The sequence below is a fragment of the Chrysochloris asiatica genome, unplaced genomic scaffold, assembly GCF_000296735.1.
Source record: "Chrysochloris asiatica unplaced genomic scaffold, ChrAsi1.0 scaffold00203, whole genome shotgun sequence".
NCBI classification, from domain to species: Eukaryota; Metazoa; Chordata; class Mammalia; order Afrosoricida; family Chrysochloridae; genus Chrysochloris; species Chrysochloris asiatica.
In genome coordinates this window covers 3004362-3032275 of record NW_006408721.1, presented here as the reverse complement: position 1 = coordinate 3032275, position 27914 = coordinate 3004362, and the positions used below count along the sequence as shown (strand labels likewise).

At 40.2% G+C, this 27914-nt stretch overlaps 1 pseudogene; it reads right to left on the bottom strand.

Annotated features, from left to right (window-relative positions):
* Positions 1–13878: 13878 nt before the first annotated feature.
* Positions 13879–27914, bottom strand: part of LOC102823521 — a 16694-nt pseudogene continuing 2658 nt past the window's right edge.

The following is a 27914-nucleotide window of genomic DNA, read 5'->3' as shown; positions in this document are numbered from 1 at the left end:
AAAAAAAAAAAAAAAGATTAGGGAGAGTGATTTCGAGACCACCAACAATGGAATGAGAACACAATTGAATCATGATATGTTTATAACAGAGGCCTCAACCTTGGGGTTAGCAGTCCAGTGCTTATCCTACAGCACCACACTTCTTGTTGTTAAGTGCTGTCAAGCTGGTTCTGACTCATAGCCACCCTATATAGGGTTTTCAAGGAGCAGCTGGTGTGTTTGAACTGCTGACCTTTGGTTCGCAGTCTAGTACTGATCCTATAACGCTACACTTGTTGTTAAATGCCATCAAGTTGGTTCCGACCCATAGTGACCCTGTGTAGGGTTTCCAAGGAGCAGCTGGTGGGTTTGAACCGCTGACTTTGTGGTTCAAACTGACCTTGCAGTCTAGTGCATTATTGTGCAGCACCACACTTTTGTTGTTGTTGTTGCCATAATACTTGACAATGTCTGATAAAACTCTTCTATTTGATAACAGTGCAGACAATTCTCATATTTGAATGCTGAATGTGAACAGCAAGGGCCCTGGATAAGGCTATTCCTGCTCTAGACCTTGGGGTAAAAGCTGTATTTCCCTCTCTTTTATCTTGGAAGCTTTTCCTTGAATTGACTCCTCTTTGCCATTGAGATGGTAAGATGCACAAGCTTGGTGGCTGCACGAAGGCCTGGGTGAAAAGGCAGCTTGCTGCTGGCCTTGTGTGAGCACTGTAGCACAGGTCTGCCTAAGAGTGGCAAGGGAGTCCTTGGTCCTTGCACACAGGGGCTAGAATCTGTCTGTTACTGTGTAGCCCAAACTTTCTGGTCCTGTCTTGTTGCTCGAAAGGAACTTGAAGGGGATGTGTGGCTCTGCCAAAACTGGATTTGAGAATTCTGAGGACATGGACATCTTTTTAGTCTCTTGTTCCTAGGGATTTGACCAGAAACCATTGGCCTACTTACTCATGCTGTTTTCTTCACTTGGCAGGCCTTTCCCACCGGCCTCCACCTGCCAAAATTCTTCTAGGCCAGATTCCAACATGTGGTCCTCATCAGAATGAATCTTTCCTTCCTCTATGTTCTTAGAGTGATTTTTGTGTAGCATTACACTACACTTCATGGGCAGGGACAATGGCATTCATACTTTTTACCTCCAGTACTTAACATATGCTTGACACATAACTAATGAAAGTTTTAAGAATTATACCACTATGATAGTATAAATGTACTGTTGTTGTTAAACACTGTTGATTCTGTTCCAACTCATAGTGATCTTGTATAGGGTTTCTGAGGAGAGGTTAGTGGGTTTGAACCACTGATCTTGTGGTTTGCTGTCTAGTGCTTATTCTACAACACCACATCAGAAGTCCAAGTGTACTATGCTGTTATTGTTCAGTGCCATTGATTCGGTTCTGATTCATAGCAACCCTGTATAGTATTTTCGAGGCTTTAAGTCTTCTCGGGACCAGAATACCTCATCTTTCTACAGAGGAATGACTGGCAGGCTTGAACTGCGGACCCAAGTGTACTATGTTGTTGTTAAATGCTGTCGAGTCAGTTCCAACTCAGAGTGACTTTGTCTAGTGTTTTCAAGGGGCACCTGGTGGGTTTGAACTGCCTACCTTGTGGTTCATAGTCCAGTGCTGATCCTACAGCGCCACACCGGGAGTCCAAGTGTACTATGTTGTTTTTGTTTTTAAGAACTGTTGAGTCAGTTCTGACTCATAGTGACCCTGTATAGGATTTCTAAGGAACGGCTGGTGAGTTTGAACCACCAACCTTGCAACTCAAACCAACCTTGCAGATCAGTCAGTACATTAACCCACAGTGCCACACCAGGACTCCACATGTACTATGATGGTGGTGTGTTGGTTATGTGCTGTGGAGTCAGTGCCGACTTGTGGCGATAATAAATATACATTTTTTCCAACTTTTGGGCAGCAATGTTATTTTTGTCCTTTACTTTGGCCAGACCTAGAGTCTACTCAACTTTAGATCTGTGGCAGATCTTACTTAGCACAGGTATCTCATAGAGTAGGCTCTTAACACACGTGTTCTAAATTCTATAGATTAATGCGAGTGTTTCATACTGCTACTGGCTGATAAAAATTCCTTTTCTTCCTGGCTCACTGTGAAGCACAAAGGAGGCTCCCAAATTCTTTTAATGCTGCAATCCCCGAGCACATAACTCTTTGAGATTTCCTTTTAAATTTTTTCTCTTAGAGGAACCACTAATGACTAATAACAGCTGGTTCTAAGTAAAATATATTCACTGACATTTTAGCGATCCACCCAGACTCAGGGGAGCACAGTGATGCTGTAGGATAAGCACTGGACTGTGAATCACTAGGTCAGTGGTTTGAACCCATCAGCTAGCTGTACCATGGGAGAAAGATAAGGCTTTCTGTTCCCATAAAGATTTGCAGCCTTAGAATTGTTATGAGTCAGAACCAACTCAATGACACTTAACAACAACCCAGACTCAAGAGTTTCCTTGATATTTCATTATGGCTTGAGTAGGGATTTGGGAAGCCACTTGGTATAAATACAGACATGTAGTAGGTAGGAATGGGGTATAATAAAACAAGCTCTAAAATTGGGGACAATGCATAGGAGTTATAGCAACGTTCTGAAGAATTTGTGTTTCCTATCCTCCTTGTTGTTTAGTGCCATCGAATTGGTTTCGACTCATAGCGACCCTGTATAGCATTTCCAAGGTGAGACTTGTGGATTTGAACTGCTGACCTTGTATTTCAAGGTCTGTGCTTATCCTACAGTGCCACACCAGGACTCTTAGTGATGGCTAAATTAACATTAGGTCATATTTTGGACCAGATTTAAGAGGAACTGAAGGATTCCATGCAAAAATAGGCATGACCTTCCACAGAGGAGAGAGGAGAACTCTTCATACATTTTACAAATATTGACTAGGCACCTACTTTGTGGTGGCTTGCCATCATGGGCTGTGTATACAGCAAAACGGACAAAAATCTTTGAGTTTGCATTCTGGTTGGGAAACAGACAATAAACCTGAGTTTTGTGGGGTTTTTTTCAAAACGAAATTCCCAAATAAATGAAAACAAACATCCACATAAAAACTTATATGTGTATGCTTATATCAGCATTATCCATAATAGCTGAAAGCTGGAAACAGCTTAAATGTCCACCAACTGATGAATGGATAAGTAAAATGTGATATATGCATACAATGAGATATCACTTGGATAAAAAGAAAAGAAATTAAGTACCAATACATTCTACAACATAGATGAATCTTGAACACATGCCAAGTGAAAGAAGGCAACCACAAAGCCTGTCCCACATATAATTCCATTTATATGCAATGTCTAGAATTAGGAGACTTATAGAGACAGAAAGTAGACTGATAGTTACTTTGTCTAGATGAAGGACTCCTCCCATTGAGCGTGGTGTTGCCATGAGTCAGGGCTGACTCCATGGCTGCTGACAACAGAGTTGGGAAGGGGTGAGTGGGGGTTAAGGAGACTACCAGTGGGTCTAGAGTTTCTTTTGGGGTGATAAGAACATTCTAAAATAGATTGTGATGATGGTTGCACACCTTTGAGAGTATATGTTGTTTTGTTCTTCTTGTTAAGTGCTTTCAAGTCAGTTCCAACTCATAGCCACACTGTATAGGGTTTCCGAGGAGTGGCTGGTGAGACTGAACCTCTGACCTTGAGGTTCAAACCAACCTTGCAGTCCAGCGCATTAACCCATAGCACCACACCAGGACTCCTGAGAGTATACATCATACATTAAATAAATATTGACATATAACTCACGTACCATACAAGTCACCCATGAGAGTATACATAATACATTAAATGGGTGATTTGCATGGCATGTGAGTTATGTATCAATATTTAAGAAATAAATTTACAGAGCACTAAATGGTGGTAAGTGCTATGAAGAATGATAAAAACTATAGGAAGTGAAGAGCAGGGATGGAAGAATTGTGGAGGGTGAGGCTGGGAGGTACATTTTATATCAAGTGTAAGGAAGGTCTTACTGATAAAGTGACATTTGAGTAAAGATCAAAGGAAGCTTCAAAGAACATTGGAAACTCTGAGAGCTGCAAAGAAAAAGAGAGTTTTTCTATCACCCAATCATTCCTATTAAGCATTCAAATGTTAGGAGCATAGTTAAAAGTGTAATTACAGTTTTAGAAAATAATGAATACTACTGACATTGTGTTCATATTTCCCTGTTGTTGTTGTGGTTAATTGCCTTGGAGTCAGTTCTGACTCATAGCAACCCAGTATATGGCTACCAAGGAGTAGCTGGTGGGTTTGAACTGCTGACCTTGTGATTCGCAGTCCAGTGCTGGTCCTACAGCGCCACACCAGGGTTTGACTAAGGCTTACACAGTTCACACTAAATGAGTACATCTGGGCATTTAGGAATTTTGACAGTTTTGCATAGTAGAGATACGATTTTTATTCTTTTGGAAGTATACACAAGAGGATACTTGGAAATGAAGTTGTATTTCTTTTTTCTTTGTTTTCCTCAGTTGAACATTAAGTTAATTTAACGATTAACAAAAACTCCAATCTACAGTTTTCCCCTGAATGAATTAATTTTGTCTTCAAGGACATTCATTTTTTTCCTTCTTTAACTGTGTATGTTAACTTTTAAACAGTATGACTGGAGGGCTAGTGACACATGCCTGGTGAACTTACTGGTGAGGCAGTGGTCAAAGTGTTTGGTTGCTAACAAAAAGGTCAGTGTTTGAACACAGAAAAAAGATGTTACACAGCATTTCCCTAAGGACAAAGTTGAGAAGGGATGGGAAGGTGGGTGAAATCCAAATAGGAACCACAGGGAGGAAGCAGGGTAACTGTTGTTGCCTGGAGAAGCAAGGTGTATGATTTCTTGAAGGCAAATCTGATGATCTTGTCTGTAAACCTTTACTCAATTCACAACTAAAAGTTAAGAAGAAAAGAAAAGAAAGATATGGCAGTCTGCTTCCATAAAGATTTACAGCCTTGGAAAACCCTTTGGGGGCATTTCTACTGTGTCCTACAGAGTCATTATGAGTTGAAATAAACTTGATGGCTGTTGTTAAGTGCCAGTGGAGTCAGTTCTGATTCATAGTGACCCTGTATAGGGTTTCCGAGGAGCGCCTGGTGAGCTTGAACCACTGACCTTGCAGTTCAAACTGACAATGCAGTTCAGCGCATTAACCCACAGCGCCACACCAGGACTCCAAACTAGACAACACTGATGTTTTGTTTATGAATGAAAGAGAACTTTGAAGTATATATCTTTTTATGGCCAGAGGAGGGCACTAGAGAGCTTTTGAGCTATTTAAGGGCTCTGGTTGTGCAGTGACTAAGCGCTGGTCTGCGAACCCTAAGGCAGGTGGTTCAACCCACCTACCATTCTAGGAAAAGATGAGGCAGTCTGCTTCCATAAAGATGTCCAGTTTTGGAAATTCTACTCTGTCCTTTAGGGTCACTATGAGTCAGAATCAACTTGAGAGCAATGGGTAAATAGATAATCCCAAAGGGCTGGGTGGAGCCTGAAGCATTCCTTTAGCCGAGTGCAGCTCAAACCCTGACTCAGAAGCCAACTGCACAGGACTCTGCTTAGGGACAAGCTCTGACACATTTCTCCAAATGTCTACAAACTCCTTAAACTCAATCATGATTTTCTGCTTAATCTTTAATCTTTGACAGTGTGTACTAACTCTCGGATGCTTATTTTGTGTTCTACTTTTGTTTTTTAGATAGATACATGATTTTGGTTTCATTTTGCATAAACCCCACAAAAGGAAACAGACATGTGTAAGAGCACATTACACAGAGAGAGGCAATAAAACACAAAGACAAGCATAGGAACACCGTGTTCTTCACAGCACTATTCACAGTAGCAAAATGATAGGAACAGTTTCAGTGCCATCAGTGGATGGATGGATAAACAAACTGTGACACATACACACAGTGGAATACTACAGCGTTAAAGAACATAAAAAATCTGTAAAGCATCTCACAACATGGATGAACCTGGAAGACATTATGCTGAGAAAAATGAGTCAGTCAAAAGAGGACAGATGTTATATGAGATAACTATCATAAAAAGAAAAGATTTTTACTCAGAAAGAAACTATCTTTGATGGTTATCCATGATAGGAGGGGAGGTGGGAGAAATCACTAGACAGTTGTTGTTAAGTGCCGGTGAGTTGATTCCGACTCATAGCAAGCAACCCTGTATAGGGTTTTCGAGGAGCAGCTGGTGAGTTTGAACTGCCAACCTTGTGGTCTAGTGTTGATCCTACAGCGCCACATGAAGCCTCCACTAGATGGTAGATACTTGTTAACTTTGTCGAAGGGAAAGACAATACACAAAGTGGGAGAATTCAGCACATCAGGACCAGAGTTAAGGAAGAAACAGAGAGGTAAACAAAAATAACAAAGGTAAATACAATGACATATGCAGTCCTGCAACAACAGTAATAAACAGTAATTTAAAAAAGGGTACATAGGTAGATATGTAGACTGAACAGGTGTGAGATAGAATATGGTAGTACAACCATGTGCGTATATAGGTTTGGCAGTGAATATTTTTAAAAACATATTTGTATAAACTACAAATGTGTTGTTGTTAAGTGCTGTCAAGTCGGTTCTTACTCAGTAACCCTGAATAGAGTTTCTGAGACTTTCCATCTTCAAGGAAACAGAAAGCCTCACCTTCCTCCGGTGGAGCCACTGGCAGTCTCGAATTGTGAACATTGTGGCTCACAGTCCAGTAGAGTCTGGAGTCATCATGCTCATGCTGCAAATCTATCCATCTGTATAAGAGGACACACAGGGGCACACTCAGGAGAACGTTTTAGCCAAAACCAAATACCTCCAGGGACTAGTTTACTGGGCTTGACCAGAAAAACTAGATGATACCCAGCTACCACTACCCACTCTGACTAGGTTATAACTGTATAGCAAAAATCATAAAAAAGGTCAGACTTACTAGTCTGATGGACTCCTGGTGTGCCACTGTAGGATAAGCATTGGACTGCTAACCACAAGGTCAAACCAACCAGCTGCTCCTATAAAACCTTATACGGAGTCGCTATGAATCAGAACTGATTTGTTGGCACTTAACAACAACAATAAAACAACAACATCAACTACTGCTACTACTACTACTAGCCTGATAGGAGCCCTGGTAGTATAGTGGGTTACAAGTTGGACTGCTAACTGCAAGGTTAGCAATTCGAATCTCCATGGGAGAAAGAGGAGGCTTTTTGCTCCCATAAAGATTCACAGCCTCAGAAACCTTAGATAGGGTCGCTATGAGTCAGAACCAACTCTAAGACACATAACTACCATGCCACCTCCACTACTCTGGTAGAGACTCATGGAACTCCAAGACTATGGCTTTTAGATGCCCTTCAAACTTAGAACTGAACCCACTTCTGGAGACTATTATAGCCAAACAACAGACAGGCGCATAAAGTGGACAGTGCTCATCAGACATTCAACTATATGAGACCAAAAGGGCAGTATTTGCCTTAAAGTAAAATTTGAAAGGCAGAAAGGGGTAGGAAAGCTGAGCAAATAGAAACAGGGAACCCAAGATGAAAGTGAAGAATTCTGACACCTTGAGGGGATTGCAAGGAACGTTACAAAACTTGTTAAGTGCCGTGGAGTCAGTTGTGACTCATAGTGCCCCTGCAAAGTATTTACAAGGCTGGTGGGTTTGAATAACTGACCTTGTGGTTAGTAGTCAAGTGCTTATCCTGCAGCTCCACAAAACTATCTATGTATAAATTGTTGAAAGGGAAATTAATTTGTTTTGTAATTTTCACCTAAGCTATAATAAAATGTTAAAAAGAAGAAGCTATGGACAAAGTTAGTCTAAAACTACTGACTATAACTATTCTAGTCAAATGTTATAGCCCACACTTGCCTTAGAAACTTAGTAGAGGACTTTCAGTTCAATTAAAAAAACAAAAACAAACTTTTTATTGTGAATTGAGCAAAGGTTTAAAGACAAGATCATCAGTTTTACAAAAGAGAAAAAAAAATTACATACTTTGTCTCATCTCAATAATTATAATTCCCTCCCTGCAACAACAGTTATCCAACTTCCTCCCTATAGCTCCCCATTTACATCTTACATTTCACAAGTGAACCAAGAAAAAATATTGATGTACACATATAAAACAAAAAATATGTATTCATTTAAATGTCTGAAGGGCACATCTGTGTTCCAGCCTCTTGCCCACAGGCACACAGCCTTACTCAATCCATGGGCCTTGAACCCACATGCTCTGTCTGTCCATGCCACCACCTCTGCCATAGTCTCTGCTTTTCTAAGTAGGATTCTTACACTCCACTTACATTCTTCCTTCTTGATGGTCCTGGGATCATCTGTTCCTGAAATGAAAGCGTAACTACTCCCGCCTTTTAGTTCCACATCTTTTACAATTGCAGTTGTGACAATCACAGTTAATCCTGCTAACGATTACTCATAAGTGGATCATAAAATCCTATCACAATCATCCCTGTCCCCGTTCACCAGATTCATCTGAAAAACAAAACAAAACAAAAAAACTATTCTGTGGATATTATACCTTCTACCCCTCACTCTGAAACTAAGCTTACTTATGAAAACTTGTAAGCCAGCCACTTTCTTTCTTTTTCTTTAATGTTTTATTGCAAATTATATGATAGTTTACATGAGAGAACTTTAGTTTTACATTCATTCTATTGTATATCGTTTCATTGCCATGGTTCCAATCCCATCCATGCATCATCAACAGACCAAAGGGTATACCCTACAAATCCGCCCCCTACACTCCTCCCCCTCCCCCAGTCTTCAGCACAGTCTCTCTCCCTCTCTGGATCCAAAGTCCCCAGCCGCTTCATCACTCCATGTCATTGTCTCTGCCTCTATCTCAGGCCTCGCTGCTTCTCTGGGTAGGGTCCCACTCTTCTCTGTTGATGGTCCTAGAGAACTCCACTCCTAGACTGGAGAGTTAACCACTCCCTTCCTTGCTATAAAAACATCTACCTTTACATTTCCAACCCTCACAACCAGTCCTGATAACAATTATTCACTATTGTATTATAAGTGACCCATTTACGTTTCATTTCATCAGCTCTGCCTAGACAGATTGGATAGTACTCACTGGAGATTCTGCCTTCCTCCATGCCCCCTGGCTCTAGGTCCCCTCTTGAAAGCTTATAAGCCAGTTACTTCTTGCCTTTGTAGTCCCCCACCTCCCACCCCCAATTTGGGTATCCAATGTCCAAGTTGCCCATTTCTGTCTACTCTGTGTGTGGAGGGGGTGGGAATGATTCTTGCTGTAAGATTTGTTCCCTCTTTTGAGTTACTGCATCCATAGGTGTAGGCCAAGTTCATCAAATTGTATCAGATTACTCTTTTTCTCCTCTTCTTTCTTCTCCTGGTTGAGCTCTGATCAGTTATCGAAGCCATGTCAAGTGGGTACCATCTGCAAGTGTGGGTATTCTTTTGCATATGTCCTCTCTTCCTATCAGCTGGTAGCTTCACTCTCCACTCTAGTGTTCTGTGGCCACGCCACTGACTCTGGGCCCAAGAGTCCCTGGGTCTCCCCATACTGCTGGCCAACCCGTTCTCCACCCGGGTCCACAGAAGCCCACCGAACATTATAGGGCTTAGCTTGCCACTTCATTGCTGCTTTTACCTCTCTTCCCCCTCTCGGTGATGAGTATGGTCACCAATCAGAGCATGTATTTCCGTTGAGTCTTATTCTTGGAATGGGGTTTGCACTGAGGGAACCCGACCACTTGCCTTGATGTTTCCTGGGCAAGCAACTTGTTTGTTCTTGTAGTAACAGTCCATCTGCCTCTATTGTTTTGCATTTTTCCCTGTAGGTCTTTCTTTCAAGACCACTTCATTTCTTTATGTTGTTAAGCGCTGTCGAGTCGATTCTGTCCCATAGCAACCCTGTATAGGGTTTCCGAGGAGCAGCTGGTGAACTTGAACTGCTGACCTTGAAGATCAAACCAATTCTTTTTAGCTTCTCCCATGGGAGTCCTGGTGTGGTGCTGTGGGTTAGTGCGCCAGACTGCAAAGCCATTTAAACTGCAATGTTGGCAGTTCAAACTCACCAGCTGTTCCTTGGAAACCCGATGCTACAGGGTTGTTGTGGGATGGAATTGACTCGACAGCACTTAACAACAACAACAACAACTAATTTTTGATTGTAAATGTCTAAACTGCTTGTTCCTTGATATGACGAACAAATCCTTCCATTCTGGTTGGAATTTTGAGCAACCGCATCCATAAGCAAAAGTCCAGTTCATCAAATTGTAGCAATTTACACTTGCTCACAGTATCAAACATCTTCATTTTTATCTGATAGAATTCTGGTCAGCTAGCAATCCAAGCTAGGCCAAATAGGTATGAACTGAAAGTTTGGGAGTTCACACACATCTCCCTGCACTTCAGACCAGCTGGCCATTTCACTCTCAGCCCTATCCCCCAGGAATTAGGTCAGTGTCACACATCTCAGGAATTCACACATCTCCCCAAACTACAGACCAGCCAGCCCTTTCTTTTCTCTCTCTCATTCAAGGTCAATGGTGTCAATGGAACATGACAAAACTCAGCCATTTCTTCATTGCTGCATTGCTGCATTTCCATTAAAGTAGACCCAGGTGGTCACCAATGAGCAAACTAGATTGCTCTTGGGTTCCCTTTAAGTTTCAGTCCTAAAAGGAGGTTTTCCCTGATGGGCTGACTTTTCTTTCCTTGATGCCTCCAAAGTAAACAGTTTGCTTGAGATTCAAACAGCCAAACTGTCTTTTTTTCTGCAGATCTTTCAATAAGAATCTTCTGTTCTCCCAACCGTTTTGGGTTGGTCTGCATATTTACAGTTCAATCTTGATAGCAAAGGATACTAAGAAAGACAACAGATAATTAGCCTACATTTTGAAAAGTGTATAGACACCTAGCAATAGAGAATATTTAGCATTGATAATGACCAATAGAGCGAGTGCAATTAGTCAATGAAAAAAGGACATATTGCCTTTTTTGATAGTTAAATCTGTTTAGGAAGGCAATTTGGCAAAACTTTAAAAAAATTTAAATGTGCATAGTTTTGACTCAGCAATTCCATCTCTAGAAATTAGCCCCCCAGAAATTCTAGCACATATTCACAAGGATATGTATAATAACATAATAATAATATGAGACCAAAGCACTTAGCAGAATATGTACCTGTCACTCTTCTAAGAACTTTACTTATCTAATTTAATATGAAAATTGCCTGGCGATCTCCGTTTTTGGTTGTTGTTTATCATAATGCCTTTTATTGGGAATTTAATAGTTTCCAATGCCCAGATGTTGATTTGTACGAATCACCGTTATAAGAAAATATACACTGTGCAGAGTTATAGAGCTAATACATAATCAATAACACAACTGGCTGAAACATGAAAACAAAGCTGATATCTATAGATACAGACAAAGGTCAAGGAAAAGGAAGGGTTACATAGAAATATGTGCCGCTAACTGAAAAACTTCTAAGCATAATAGCTAGTTAAATTATACACATTTATTATTTTTAAAGTAACTATTTTAGTTAACCTATTGAACTGTTGGATACTAAATTTTTTTTTTTTTAATGTTTCATTGTGAATTTTGTGATAGTTTACAGGGGAGAACACTAGTTTTACATTCATCCTATCTATATCATTTCATTGCTATGGTTACAATCCCCTTCATGCATCATCAACCAACCAAAGGGTATACACTACAAGCCTGCCCCCCAGTCAGCACACAGCCCCTCTCCCTCTCTGTGTCTAAAGTCCCCAAATGCTCCATCTTTCCATGTCATCATCTCTGCCTCCATCTCAGGCATCACTGCTTCTCTGGGTAGGGTCCTGCTCTCTGCTCTTCTCCCTTGATGGACCCAAGGACCACCACTCCTAGACTGAAAAGTTAATCACTCCCCTCCTTGCTACAAAAAGTCTACCTTTACATTTTCAACCCTCACAAGCATTCCTGATAACAATTATTCACTATTGTATCACAAGAGACCCATCCGCATTTCATTTCATCAGCCCTGCCTAGACAGATTGGATACTACTCAGTGGAGATTCTACCTTCCTTCACGCCCTCTGAATCTAGGTTCCCTCTTTTGTTTTTTTTTAAGGTTTTTATTGTGGATTGAGTGAAAGTTTGATGACAGGGCATATCAGTTTTACATTCAATAAATAATATACCTTGTTTCATTACAGTGATTATAATACCCTCAATGTACCATCAGTTAACAGTAGTTCTCTCTATCCACTTTAGCTTTTTGAAAAACACACAAACAAAAAAAACCACTCAGGCATATATAATAATTTACATCCCCAAAGGGCACATTCTGCAAGTCTGCTCCTGGCCACCAGCTCTTAGTCCCTCTCTTCTTACTCCATGAATCTACAGTCCTCAGCCGTTCCCCTTCTCCATGCCCCTATCTCTGCCTCCATCTCTGGCGCTGCTGCTTCTCTGGATAAGGTCCCGCATTCTATTTGTGCATTCCTCTCTTGGTGGTCCTAGGACCCTCTGTTTCTGGACTGTAATATTAACCACTCCCCTTTTTTTGTTACAAAACTTCTACCTTTACAATTGTGACAGTCGCGATTAGTCATAGTAACAGTTATTCACTGTTGAATCTTACGAATCTTATCCCCATCTCCTTTCACCAGACCCATCTAGAGAAGATGACAGCTATTCAGTGGGGACTCTTTCTTTCCCCCCATACTCTTAAGCTAAACTCCCTCTTGAAACCTTGGAAGCCAGTCACTTCGTGCCTTTATTGCTCCCTCATTTTATGTAGCCAATGTCTAATTTGCCCATCCCTACCTACCTTGTGTACAGAGCAGATAGCATTGAAACTTGATTTGAAGGCTCTTTCCCTCTCTGTTGGTATTTAGAGCAACTACCCTGTACAGGGTCGCTATGGGTCGGACCCGACTCGATGGCACTTAACAACAACAACAACTGCTCTGAGTATAGGTAGGTTCATCATGAAGATGCATTATCTGTCACTGTAGCTGTTCCAGTCTGCTTGTCCTTTCTAGTGGGAATGTTTCATCTCATAAGATTGTGGATGGGACTCAGGATTCCACCTAAGGTCCTATACTCTGTAAAGGCTTTGCATGAGGCCTATGTCACTGGGCAAGTTGTAGAACCCCTTTTAGGTATTCCAGTCAGTTACAGGCTGAAGGCAGGCTTACAAGTTTTCTCTAATCATGTTTCCCAACACTCCTTTCTATCCCGCTCAAGTATCTGTTTTACAATAGTAGGCAATGGAACCTAATATTCAAAAGGCAGTCAAGGATTTTAGTATTATTTACCCTCTTCAAGCTATCCCTAGATCCCTGTATCCCAGAGCCCTGTTGTTCCAAGGTTGAGTATGCATCACTATTTATCTCTGTCCCACCTAGATTCCCTCTTGAAAGCTTGTAAGCCAGTCACTTGTTGCCTTTGTAGCCTCCCCCCACTTTTGGGTAGCCAATGTCCAAGTTGCCTATCCCTGTTTACTCTGTGTGTGGAGGGGGTGGGAATGATCCTTGCTGTAAAGATTTGTTCCCTCTTTTGAGCTACTGCATCCATAGGTGTAGGTCAAGTTCATCAAATTGTGGATGCTGAATTTTTGGTAAAATCTTTTAAGACCAAGGCTAATAGAAATAATCTCTAAGCATATAATAGAATTTATATATTTTGAATGCATATAATACTTTTTAAAAGAATATTTAAGGTTATGCTCTATTCTCTCTATAAATGATGCATAATTAAGAAGAAAATACTGCTTTCTTAGGAAAAATTATGGCTAAGAACACATACTAGTAGCTCAAAAACAACAAAAGAAAACCCCAAAATAAAGTCTTCATTAATTGGAAACTAAAGATGAGCTTTCCATTTCTTGTCAGGATCTGTGTAGCTAAATACTTTACCTTCTTTTTCTAATTTTTTTCAAATGAAGCAAGAGATTGTGTTCAGCCATCTTACGCATTTGCGCAGGAGTATTCTTGTAAATGATTTTTACAAGCTCCATAGGTGTAAATGATTTTTCAAAGTTCTCATTAAATAATGTCAGAACTTGCTGTTCTCAGATATTTCTGTGATAAATGTACTCTAGAATTTTAGTTTCAGCATTATCGATTACTGGGCCATGTCCTAGACAGATAACATTAGCTTTGATTTTCGATAACTCTTTTAGGGAGTTCATATAATCCTAAAGGTCTTCAAATACAGTTGTTCCTTCCCCCAGGATGCAATCTCCCAAAAAGAGAGCATTTTCCTCTTCTAAAAGAAGGGCCATGTGGTCATCAGAGTGGCTCCCTCATTCTCAATAAAATCTTCATCCTTCAGATAAACATATTGTTGTTCTCCATCTCCAATATAATTTCTTCTTTGTGAGGGTTATGTGGAAGTTTTTTAATGCCATATGTGATGTCATTACTGATGTTTTTAAAAATATTTGTTATGCCTCCAGAATGATCCTGGTGCCAGTGAGTCACTACGATTTCCTGGATTGCTGTGGTAAATTCTGTCAGAGCCTGCTTTAAACAGCTGATATAATCTGGAATTGCTGTATCTCCAGTATCAATGAGGATTCTCCTGGTGCCGGTTCCCACCAGGTAGGTGTTGGTGCCCTGTAGGGTCATGGGACCCGGGTAACACCCAGCACGCACACCACCCGACTGGACAGTCGTTCGATGCGCTGGATGGAGGTAGCTATCTCCGCTTGTTCCGCTGGCCAGCTGATTCACCGCGATCTCCATTTTAGTAATGAGAAAACTGAGCCACAGATAATTTAAATAATGTAATGGAGTAGTGAAGCCAGGATTCAAGATAGGCAGTTTTATTAAAAAACCCATATTTATAACCATTATGCTGTGTAGTAGGAGGATATTTATTGTACCATTGTGAATACTGAAAAACTGGGAAAAAGAACCAATGTCTGTTGCCGGTGGGATAGTGTAGTAACTGATGACATCATAACCATGGTATAAAAATGAACTTACTTCACATATACTGACAGGCTGTTGTTGTTAGGTGCCAATAAGTCGGTACGAACTCATAGGACCCTACGCACAACGGAACAAACACTGCCCCGTCCTACGCTAAGCACATAATCTTTGCTATGCTGGAACCCATTGCTGCTGCTGCCACTGTGCCAATCCAGCTCATTTGGGGTCTTCCTCTGTTTCGCTGACCCTCCACTTTACCAAACATGATCTCTTTTCCAGGGACTGGTCCCTGCTGATAAAATGTCCGAAGTATGAGAGTCAAACTCTGACCATCCTGGCTTCCAAGGAGCACTCGCACTCTGGCTGTAATACAGATCCGTTTGTTCTTTTGGTGGTCCATGGTACTTTTAATATTCTCCTCCAACACCATAACGCAAATGCATCAGTTCTTCAGTGGTCTTCCTTATTCACTGTCCAAATTTTACATGCATATTGTTGTTGTTGTTAAGTGCCATCCAGTCGATTCTGATCCATAGCGACCCTATATAAGGTTTCAGAGGAGCAGCTGGTGAACTTGAACCACCGACTTTGCAGTTCAAATGGCTTTGTAAGTCTGGCGCATTAACCCACAGTGCCACACCAGGACTCTATGCATATTAGGTTATTGAAAATACCATAGCTTGGATCAGACACACCTTAGTCCTCAAGCTAACATCTTTGCTCTTGAACACTTTAAAGGGGTCTTGTGCAGCAGATTTGCCTAATGCAATATGTAATTTGCTTTCTTGCCTGCTGCTTCCATGAGTGTTGATGGTTGATCCAAGCAAAATGAAGGCTTCAACAATTTCAATCTTTTCTCCATTGAGATGGATGTTGTTTATTGGTCCAGTGGTGAGGATTTTTGTTTTCTTTACCTTGAAATCCAACCCATACTAAAGGCTGTACTCTTTGATCTTCATCAGTAATTATTTCAAGTTCTCTTCACTTTCAGCAAGCAAGGCTGTATCATCTGCATATTGCAGGTTGTTAATGAGTCTTACTCCAAGCCGGATGTCATGTTTTTCTTCATATAATCCATTTTCTCAGGTTATGTGCTCAACATACAGATTCAATAAGTATGGTGAAAGAATACAATCCTGGCACACACCTTTGCTAATTTTAAACCATTTGGTTTTCCCTTGTTATGTTTGAACAACTTCTTTTGATCCTCATGAGTACAATTAAGTGTTTTGGAATACTTATACTCTGCAATGTTGTCCTTATCTTGTCATGATTCACACAATCAAAAGCTTTTGTGTAGTCACTAAAGCACAGGTAAAGATCTTTCTGGTATATCTCTTTCAGTCAAGATCCATTGGCATCAGCAATAATATCCCTTGTTCCATGTCCTTGTTTGAATCTGGCTTGAACTGCTGAAAGTTTTCTGTCAATATATGTTTGCAATCATTTTTTGATTAACTTTAGCAAAATTTTATGTGCATACAATATTAATGATATTATCCAATGATTTCTGCATTCCATTGGGCCATCTGTCTTTGGAATGGGCACATATATGGATCTCATTTGACCAGATAGTTGTCTTCCAAATTTCTTGGCATAGTTGAGTGAGCGGCTCCAATGTTTCATCAGTTTGTTGAAATATTTCAATTTGTATTACATAAAATCCCACAGCCTTGTTCTTTGCCAATGCCTTCAATGCACCTTGGGCTTCTTCCTTCAGTGTCACTGGCTCTTAATCATGTGCTCCCTCCTTAAGTGGTTGAGCATTGACCATTACTTTTTGGTACAGTGGCTCTTTGTATTCCTTCCATCTTCCTTTGTTGCTTTCTGCATTTTTCAATATTTACAAGTTGAGGCTTGTATTTTTAATTCAGGTCCCTCAGCTTGAGAAATGCTGAGTATGTTTTGGTTATCTAACTCCAGGTTTTTGCAAATTTCATTACAATGTTTGACTTTGTCTTCTAGAGTTGTTCTTTGAAATTTTCTGTTTAGCTTTTACTTCATTATTTTTTCCATTTGTTTTAGCATCTCTACGCTGGAACGCAAGTGTCAGAGTCTTTTCTGACATCCGTTTTAGTCTTTTCCATCTTTATTGTCTTCTTAATGACTTTTTGCTTTCCTCTTGTATAATATTCTTGATGTCATCCCACAACTCTTGTGGTCTTAGGTCTTTAGTGTCTAATGCATCAAATCTCTTCTTGAGATGATCTCTAAATTCAGATGGGATGTGTTCAAAATCAAATATTGGCTCTTGTGGGCTTGTTTTAATTTTCTTCAGCTTCAGCCTGAATTTTCATATGAGCAATGGATCATCTGTTCCATGGTCTGCCCCTGGTCTTGGTTTGGCTGATGATATAGAGCTTTTCCATGGTTTCTTTCCATAGACGTAGTCAATTTGATTTCTGTTTTTTCTATCTGGTGAGGTCCATGTGTATAGTCATCTTTTATGTTGTTTAAAAATGGTATTTGTAATGAAGAAGTTATTGGTCTTTCAAAGTTATTGGTCTTTCAAAAATCTCTCATGCGATCTCCAGCATCATTTCTATCACCAAGGCCATGCTTTCCAACAACTGATCCTTTCTCTTTGTTTCCAACCTCTGCATTCCAATTACCAGTAATTAAAAGTACATCTTGATTGCATGTTTGATCAAGTTCAGACTGAAGAAGTTGATAGATTTCTTCAGTCTCTATCATCACTGGCTTTAGTGCTTGGTGCATAAATGTGAATAATAGTGATATTTAACTGGTCTTTCTTGTATGATGTTATTCTATCATACACAGTGTATACTTCAAGTCAGATCTTGAAATACTATTTTTGATGATGAATGCGATGCCATTCCTCTTCAATTTTTCATTTCCAGCATAGTAAACCATGCTATTGTCAGATTCAAAATGGTCAATACCAATCCAATTCAGCTCACTAATGCCTAGGATATCAATGTTTATACATCCCATTTCACTTTTTTTTTTTTTAATTTTTTGTGTGTGCGTGAATTGACTGATAGTTTACCTGGGGGAACATCAGTTTTACACTCATCCTATTGTATTTGTTTCATTGTGATGATTACAGTTCCCTGCATGCTTCATCATTCAACAGTATTTGCTTCTATTTTCTGTTTTTTGTTTGTTTTTGGATGTGCACCAAAACATTCAGGAATGTACAATCATTCAAACAGCCAAAGGGCACACCCTGCAAACCTGCCCCTCTCCCTCCATGAGTGCTCCTCAGCTACTCCATCTCTCCATGTCATCATCTCCGTTCCATCTCTGGCTTTGCTGCTTGTCTGGGTAGGGTCCCACACTCTGCTCCCGCTCTTCTCCCTTGATGGTTCCAGGGTCCTCCACTCTAGGACTGTAAGATCAACCATTCACCCTTTTTTGCTATAAAACTTCTACCATTACAGGTGCGACAATAGCAATTAGTCATGATGACAATTACTCACCATTGAATCGTGAGAGTCTTGTCTCCCATCTCCTTTCACCAGACCTATCTAGACAGGATGAAAACCACTTAGTGGAGATTCTACTTTTTCCCACATACTCTGAATCTAAACTCCCTCTTGAAAACTTGTAAGCCAGTCACTTTGTGCCTTTACACCCCCCTCCACCCCCCTCCACCCCCGTTTTAGGTAGCCAGTGTCTAGGTAGCCTATCCCTGTCAACGCTGTGTACAGAGGGGATGGAAATGATACTTGCTGTAAAGATTCTTTCCCTCTTGGTTGATATTTTAAGCTACCACATCCATACATATAGGTCAAGTTCATCAGATTGTAGTGATTTGTACTTGTTTTCTTTAAAAAAATTTTTTCCCCTCTTTTCCTTCCTCTAGTTGGGTTTCGAATATCCAGCCATTGAAGTTAGGTCCAATGGGCACTATCTGGAAGCTTGGGTACCCTTGTGCATATCCCCTCACTTCAAATCAACTGGATGCTTCACTCTCAGCTCTAGCCCTTTGTGGCCATGTCCTTGTCCATGGGCTCAGGAGTCCCCAGGTCTCACCATACTTTGTGCCAACCAGCTGTCACCATATACCAGGTCAATGGGGTCTATGTAATTAGTCAGACTCAGCCCACCTCTTCATTGCTGCTTTCCCCCCACTTCTACTCACCAGTAGCCTGACATGGTTGCCAGCAAGCTTACATGCCTGCTTGTGCATTCCCTTTGAGTTTCAGTCTTGGGAGAGGGTTTATCCTGAAGGGACTTGATTGTGTGTCTTGATGGTTCCCCTGAGAACAATTTGCTTGTTCTTGTAGTAGCCAATCAGATTGCCAATTTTGGTTTTTGTTTTCCATGCTGGTCTTTCATTCAAGAAGTATCTTCTGTTCATCTAGCTGCTCCAGGTTGGTTTGCTTGTCTTTTCAAATGGGAATTTCCCATCTCAGAAGGTTCTAGATGGGTCCATTTCACTTTTGACAATTTCCAATTTTCTTAGATTCATATTTTGCACACTACGTGTCTTGATTATTAATGGATGCTTATAGCTGTTTCTCTTCATTTTGAGTTGTGCCCCATCAGCAAATGAAGGTTCCCAAGGCTTCACTCCATTCCTGTCATCACAGTCAACTCTACTTTGAGGAGGCAGCTTATTCCCAGTCATATTTTGAGTGCCTTCCAAACTGAGAGGCTCATCTTTTGGCACTGTATCTGACAATATTCTGGTGCTCTTTATCATGTTTCAGTATTCAATATTCTGGTGCTGACAATGTTCCACTGCTATTGATAAGGTTTTTAGTGACTAAATATTTGGAAGTAGTCTGTCTCTTCTTCTTCCTAGTCCATCTTTGTTTGGAAGCTCATCTGATAGCTGTTCAGCATGGTCAACCCTGTTGGTATTTAAAATCCCCGCGGCATAGCTTCCAGAATCACAGCAACATGCTAGTCACCACAATATGGCAAACTGACAAGCAAGTGGTAATATTGTGGGGAAATGAGGAAAGGAGGAAGTAAGTCTCTGAATAATACATATAAAAGCATCCCTTCTATTGGTTTTTTTTTTGTTGTTTTTTTTTTAATTAAATGTTTTTATTTTGCATTGAGTGAAAGTTTACAGGGCACATCATCAGTTTCACATTCAACCATTCATATAGCTTGTTTCATTACATTGATTATTATCCCCGCTCTATATCATCAGTTTACAGTGTTTCTCTCTATCCTCTTTAGCTTTTTTTTTTTTTTTGGATTGGGGGGTACTTGGCTTATTGGAATTTACAGTCTCGGCTTTTAGGGAGGTTTTTACATTTGTCTGTGGATATCCAGGGCTCACGTATGAGATTACTAACAAGCATTACTGAATAATCAGATGAGGGACAGTTTGTTATGTCTACTAGGTAGCTAGAGTCTGATCCTCAGAGCCTATGGTTTGGACGGTCAACAACGCTTGGGCCCACAGGGGCTTGGCTTCCTGACCGGGTCTGTGCTATTGGTTTTTAAAGTTACATATTTGTATTTAGAAGGTCTATGTATGTAAGCATAGGAAAAGGGTAAACTGGTATCAGATGTAACCCTTGGAGAGGAGAGAGGTGTAGAGGATGGGAGTGCTTGTGAAAGGGAAATTTCATGTTTTCACCTGCATAATTCTATACTAAAATATTCTCAAATAAAATATATTTATGTACTATTTGTGCATCTTTAAGTAGCCTTCATGTCACAGTGGGTTAAGTGTTGGGTTACTAACCACAAGGTCAGCAACTCAAACCCACCAACAACTCTGTGGGTGAAAAATGAGTCTGTTTGCTTCAATTTGTAGGGTTTCCAGCTGACCAAATCAGAGATATTTAAATATAAAAATAAGTAGTGATAATAACGGATTAAAGTTGTTTTGGAAAAGATACAGCCTTAGAAGCAAGGATGGCGTGACTTTGTCTCTCAGTGGAGGGTCAGCACAAAAGAAAAAGACCCCAATGAGATAGACTGACACTGCAGCTTCAACAGTGGGCTGAGATAGAATGATTGTTATGTTTTGTAAGCATAGGAAACTATGGAAGAACATATATCAAACTGGTATAGGTTGCACTCTTTAAAGAGGAGAGTGGTGTTAGGGATATTCATACTGCATAGTATAGTGGCTATGAACACAGACTTTGCAATAAAGCTCCCTGCCTTTGTTATGCTATATCAGTCTTAGAAATCCCACTCTGCTCTATCGAGTTGCTATGAGTTGGAATTGATCTGATGGCAGTTGACTTGTGCATCTTTAAACATTTTTTAAAAAATAAATAATGTTTTAGGTGAAAATTTACACAGCAATTTAGGTTCTCATTTTGGAATTTTTATAAAAATCGTTTGGTGCCATTAGTAAAAAAAAAACAACATAAATGAGATCATACTATATGTATTATTTAGAGATTTCCTTAATTCCTTCTTCTCCCATTTCCCCACAATATGTCTAGGGATATTTCATGCCAATATATCTAAAGTAACTTCATTTTTAAAATATAGATATGGATGCCATTTGTTATTAAACTATTCCACCAGCAAAAGACATAGGTTTTTGTTTTTTTTTCCCCTTAATATTTTTCCCAGTTTTTCACTATTAACAGTGCTACAATAGATGGTCTCATACTGCATAGCATAATGGTTATAAGCATGGATCTTGGAATAAAACTGCCTGTCTTTGATATGTTTCGTTAGCCTCGGAAACACTAAGGAACAGTTGTACTGCTGTATGTTGTTGTTGTTAGGTGCCATTGAGTCGGTACTGACTCATAGTGACCTTATGCACAACAGAACAAAACACTGCCCGATCCTGGGCCAATGTCATTATCGTTGCCATGCTTGAGCCCATGATGCTGCCACTTTGCCAATCCATCTCACTTGGGGTTTTCCTCTTTTTCTATGACCCTCCACCTTACCAAACATGATATCCTTCTCCAGCAACTGGTCCCTCTTGACAATATGTCCGAAGTATGACAGACGAAGTTTGGACATCCTGGCCTCCAAGGAGCACTCTGGCTGCACTTCTTCCAACACAGATCTGTTTGTTTTTCTGGCAGCATATGGCTCTTACAATATTCTTCTCCAACACCATAACTCAAAAGCATCATTTCTTCTGTGGTCTTCCTTATTTACTGTCCAGCTTTTGCATGCATATGAAGTTATTGAAAATACCATGCCGTGGGTCAGACACACCTTAGTCCTCAAGCTGCCATCTTTACTCTCCAGCACAGGTATTGTGCAGCTGATTTGATTTCTTGACTGTCGTTTGATTTCTTGACTGCTGCTTCCGTGAGTGTTGATGGTTGATCCAAGCAAAATGAAGTGTTTGACAACGTCAGTCTTATCTCTGTTTATCATAATGTTGATTATTGGTCCAGTGGTGAGGATTTTTGTTTTCTTTATAGTGAGATGCAACCCATATCGAAGGCTGTGTTCTTTGATTTTCATCAGTAATTATTTTAAGTCCTCTTCATTTTCAGCAAGCAAGGATATAGTAACTGCATAAAACAGGCCTCATATAATCCAGTTTCTCAGATTATTTGCTCAGCATATAGATTGAATAAGTTTGGTAATAGAATACAACCTTGGCACAACGTTTCCTGATTTTTAAACTATTCAGTGTCCCCTTGTTCTATTAAAATGACTGCCTCTTGGTGTATGTACAGGTTCCTCATAGCACAACTGGTGGTGTGCTGTGGAGTCGGTTCTGAATCATAGCAACCCTGTATAGGGTTTCCAAGGCTATAAATCTTTATAGAAGTAGAAAGCCTCATCTTTCTCCCATGGCATGGCTGGTAGTTTTGAACTGCTGACCTTGAGGTTAGCAGCGTGACTCGTAACTACTATGCTACCAGAGTTCAATTAAGTGTTACAAAATACACGTTCTCCACAATGTTGCCCATAACTTGTCATGATCTACAAAGTCGAAAATGTTAGCATAGTCAATAAAGCACGGGTAAACATCTTTCTGGTATTCTTTGCTTTCAGCCAAGTTCCATCTGATGTCAATAATGTTATTGTTCATTTCACATCCTCTTCTGAATCCAGCTTGAACCTCTGGCAGTTCCGGGTCAATGTACTTACCTTTGTAGACAATTTTGAATTATCTTTAACAAAATTTTACTTGCATGTGATAGTAATGGTATTGTCCAGTGATTTCTGTATTCCGTTGTTCACCTCTTTTTGGAATGGGCACTGATATGGATCATTTTCAATCAGTTGGCCAGATTACTATCTTCCAAATTTCTTTGCATAGATGAGTGAGTGCCTCCAGTGTACCAGTTTATTGAAAGGTTTCAATTTGTATTCCGTTAATTCCTGGAGACTTGTTCTCTGCCAGTGCCTTCACCGTACTTTGGACTTCTTTCTTCAGTACCTTTGACACTTGATCATATGGTTGAACATCATCCACTTCATTTTGGTATGGTGACTCTGTATATTATTCCCATTTTAAAAAAATGTTTTATTGTGAATTATGTGATAGTTTACATGGGAGAACATTAGTTTAACATTCATTGTCATGGTTACAATCCCCTCCATACATTTATCAACCAACCAAAGGGTATACACTACAAGCCTGCCCCCTGGTCGTCAGCACACAGCCCCTCTCCCTCTCTGTGTCTAAAGAATATTTGTTGTTGGATGCCAACAAGTCACGTCCAACTCACAATGACCCTATAGGACAGAGTAGAACAGCTCCATAGGGTTTCCCAGGCTTTGATCTTAACAAAGCTGCTCCCAAGGCCTTTTCTCCTCTGGAGCAAGCAGTTGGTGAGTTCGAACTGCTGACTTTTCCATTTGCAGTCAAGAGCCTCACCAGGGCTCCTTAAAGAAATATTAGGATGGTAACCTTGTGAAAAGTTTTGGAGTATGTCAACTTTGAGTTGTGCTTTAAATACAGACTATAAAGTTGTTAGGCAGATATTGGGGGAAGGGAGGAGGGTGGAGAGGCATTCCAAGAAGGAATGGAATAATTTAAACTAAAGTTCAAAAGTAAGAAAAGGTACAAAAGGAGCCACTGGCTGGATATATATGGGATAAAAAAAATTTCTCAGAAAAGAAGGCTAGGAAAGAAACATGCGCTACATTGTGGAGAGCTGTAAATGCTGTTCAGGGAGCTGCCCTTGACTGTGAATGCAATGAGAATTTCCACTATTTTGTACCAGCAAGTCCCAAACCATCCCTAATCATTTTAACTTAAGTCCTTTCATTTCATTCTAGTCTAGTAGTTACCCTTTCATATTAAGTTAGACACTCTAGGAGGTATTAATTTTCAAGGCTACAGAGTAAAATGAATTACATTTATAAGACAAATGAGAACCTGATTTGAACTGGCCTTCACTGGAGTTTTCAAATTCCCCCTTGCCATATTCTTCCCTGAACTGCCTAGGGGTTGTTTTCACTATAGAAACCGGCAGAAGCCAAATAAAACTATTTGTTGATTCATGTTTTACTGTATTTATGAAGCAAAGCCATGACTGTTCTTTTCATTCACTTCTCTGCTATCACGATTCTTTCCTTTTACCCACACTCTCTAAGATCAAAGAGAAATCATGGAAAAATTATGTTTAAGTCAAGCAGACCTTTAAATATTTGAAATGAATCAAAATTAAAGCATATTCTTAATAAATAGCAACAGGATTTATGATTCCTAACGTGAACTCACCAGCATATTGGTAGGAGAAAAGACCTGGGGATCTCCTCTGGTAAATATTGCTCATGTTGTGTGCCCTCAAGCTGACTCAGATTCATAGCGATCTATCCTATGTTGGCGGTGGTGGTTTTGTGCCGAGGAGTCGGATCCGACTCATAGCAACCCTGTACAGGGTTTCCGAGGCAGGAAATCTTTACAGTAGCAGAAAGCCTTCTCTTTCTCCTGCAGAACAGCTGGTAGTTTCGAACTGCTGACCCTGAGGTTAGCAGGTTGATTCGTAACCACTACGCTACCGAAAGGACAGACCAAATGAATTGCCGGAGCAGATCACCAGGTCTTATCTCTCACATTGCCACTGGTGGTTTGGAAGCACCTAAAGGAGCTCTGGTAGCATAGTGGTTACGAATCGGGCTGCGAACCGCAAGGTCAGCAGTTCGAAACTACAGGTGTTCTGCGGGAGAAAGATGAGGCTTTCTGCTCCCGTAAAGATTTACAGCCTCGGAAACCCTGTACAGAGTCGCTATGAGTCGGAACCGACTCCACGGCACATAACAACAACAACAACAACAATGGAGTCCACCACTGGTCTGTCAGTTTTTCGTACTGTGGTGGCTTGTGAGTTGCTGTAATTCTGGAAGCTATGCCACAGGTGTTTTAAATACCAGCAGGGTCACCCACGGTGGACAGGTTTCAGATGAGCTTCCAAACAAAGACATACTAGGAAGAAGGAGTGAAGAACTACTTCTGAATATTTAGTCACTGAAAACCTTATGAATAGCAGAGAAACACGGTTAGATATAGTGCTGGAAAATGAGCCCCTCAGGTTGGAAGGCACTCAAAATGTGACTGGGGAAGAGCTGCCTCCTCAAAGTAGAGTTGACCGTGATTACTAGAATGGAGTAAAACCTATGGGAGAAAAGTCCGCGGGACCTTCATTTGCTGAGGGGGCACAACTCAAAATGAAGAGAAAGAGCTGTAAACATCCATTGAAAATCAGAACATGGAATGTACAAAGTATGAATCTTGGAAAATTGGAAGTTGTCAAAATGAAATGGAATGCATAAACATCAATACCTTGGGCATAACTGAGCTGAAATGGACTGGCAGGCCATTTTGAATCTAACGACCACATAGTTTACTATGCCAGAAATGACAAATTGAAGAGGAATGGTATTGCATTCATTGTCAAAAAGAACATATCCAGATCAGTCATGAGATACAACGGTGTCTGTGATAGGATAATATCCATGCGCCTACAGTGAAGCCCAGTTAATACCACTATTATTTAAATTTATGCACCAACCACTAAAGCCAGTGAGGAAGAAATAGAAGAATTTTACCAACTTCTTCAATCTGAAATTCATCAAACAGGCAATCAAGATGTATTGATCATTACTGGTGATTGGAATGCAAAGTTTGGGAGCAAAGAGGAAGAATCAGTAGTTGGAAAATATGGCCTTGGTGATAGAAATGATGCTGGAGAATGCATGATAGAATTCTGCAAAACCAATGATTTGTTTATTTCAAATACCTTCTTTAGACAGCATAACAGACAACTAACTATACACATGGACCTCAACAGATGGAACACATAAATATCAAATTGACTACATCTGTGGAAAGAGAAGATGGAAAAGCTCCATATCATCAGTGAAAACAAGGCCAGGGGCAGACTGTGGAACAGACAGACCATCAATACTCATATGTAAATTCAAACTAAAGCTGAAGAAAATGAAAACAAGTCCGCGAGAGCCAAAATATGACTTTGAATATATCCCACCTGAATTTAGAGATCATCTGAAGAACAGATTTGATACATGAAACACTAAAAACCGAAGACCTGAAGAGTTGTGGGATGACATCAAGAACATCATACATGAAGAAAGCAAAAAGTCATTAAGAAGACAAGAAAGAAAAGGTCAAAATGGATGTCAGAAGAGACACTAAAACTTGCTCTCCAGCGTAGAGATGCTAAAACAAATGGAAGAAATAAGGAGGTACAAGAGCTGAACAGAAAATATCAAATATCAGCTTGAGAAGATAAAGCCAAGTATTACAACAAAATGTGCAAAGATCTGGAATCAGAAAACCAAAAAGGAAGAACACGCTCCACATTTCTCAAGCTGGGGGATCTGAAGAAAAAATTCAAGCCTCGACGTCATTATTGAAAGTTGCTCTGGGGAAATTATTGAATGATGCATAAAATATCATAAGAAGATGGAAAGAATATACAGAGTCACTGTACCAAAAGGAAATGGTTGCTGTTCAACCGTTCAAGAGGTAGCATATGATCAAGAGCCAGTGATACTGAAGGTGGAAGTCCAAAGTGCATTGAAGGAATTGGCAAAGAACAAGGCACCAGGAATTGATGGAATAAAAATTGAAATCTTTCAAGAAAGCGAGGCGGCACAGGAGGCACTCACTCATCTCTGACAAGAAATTTGGAAGACAACTATCTGGCCGACGGATTGAAAGAGATCCATATTTGTGCCCATTCCAAAGAGAGGTGACCTAACGGAATGCAGAAATCATCGGACAATCTCTTTGATATCTTAAGCGAGTAAAGTTTTACTAAAGGTAATACAGAAACAACTGTAAGCATACATAGACAGAGAACTTCCAGAGGTTCAAGCCGGATTCAGAAGAGGCTGTGGAACAAGGGATATCATTGCTGATATCCAATGGATCTTGGCTGAAAGCAGAGACTGTCAGAAAGATGGTTACCTGTGCTTTATTGACTACACAAAGGCTTTCGATTGTGTGGATCATGACAAGCTATGGGCAACATTGCGAAGTATGAGTATTCCGGAACACTTAATTGTGCTCATGAGGAATCTGTACATGCACCAAGAGACAGTTGTTCGAATAGAACATGGGGACACTGAATGGTTTAAATTTAAGAAAGATGTGTGACAAGGTTGTATTCTTTCATCATACTTATTCAATTTATATGCTGAGCAAATAATCCGAGAAGCTGGGTTATATGAAGAAAAAGTTGCCATCAGGATTGGAGGAAGACTCATTAACAACCTGCGATATGCAGATGATATAACCTTGCTTGCTGAAAGTGAAGAGGACTTAAAATACTTACTGATGAAGATCAAAGAGCCCAGCCTTCAATATGGATTACATCTCAATGTAAAGAAAACAAAAATCCTCACCACTTGACCAATAAACAACATTCTTATCAATGAAGAAAAGATTGAAGTGGTCAAGGACTTCATTTTTCTTGGATTAACCATCAACATTCATGGAAGCAGCAGTCAAGAAATCAAATGATATATTGCATTAGGCAAATCTGCTGCACAAGACCTTTTTAAAGTGTTGAAGAGCAGAGATGTCAGCTTGAGGACTAAGGTGTGCCTGACCCAAGC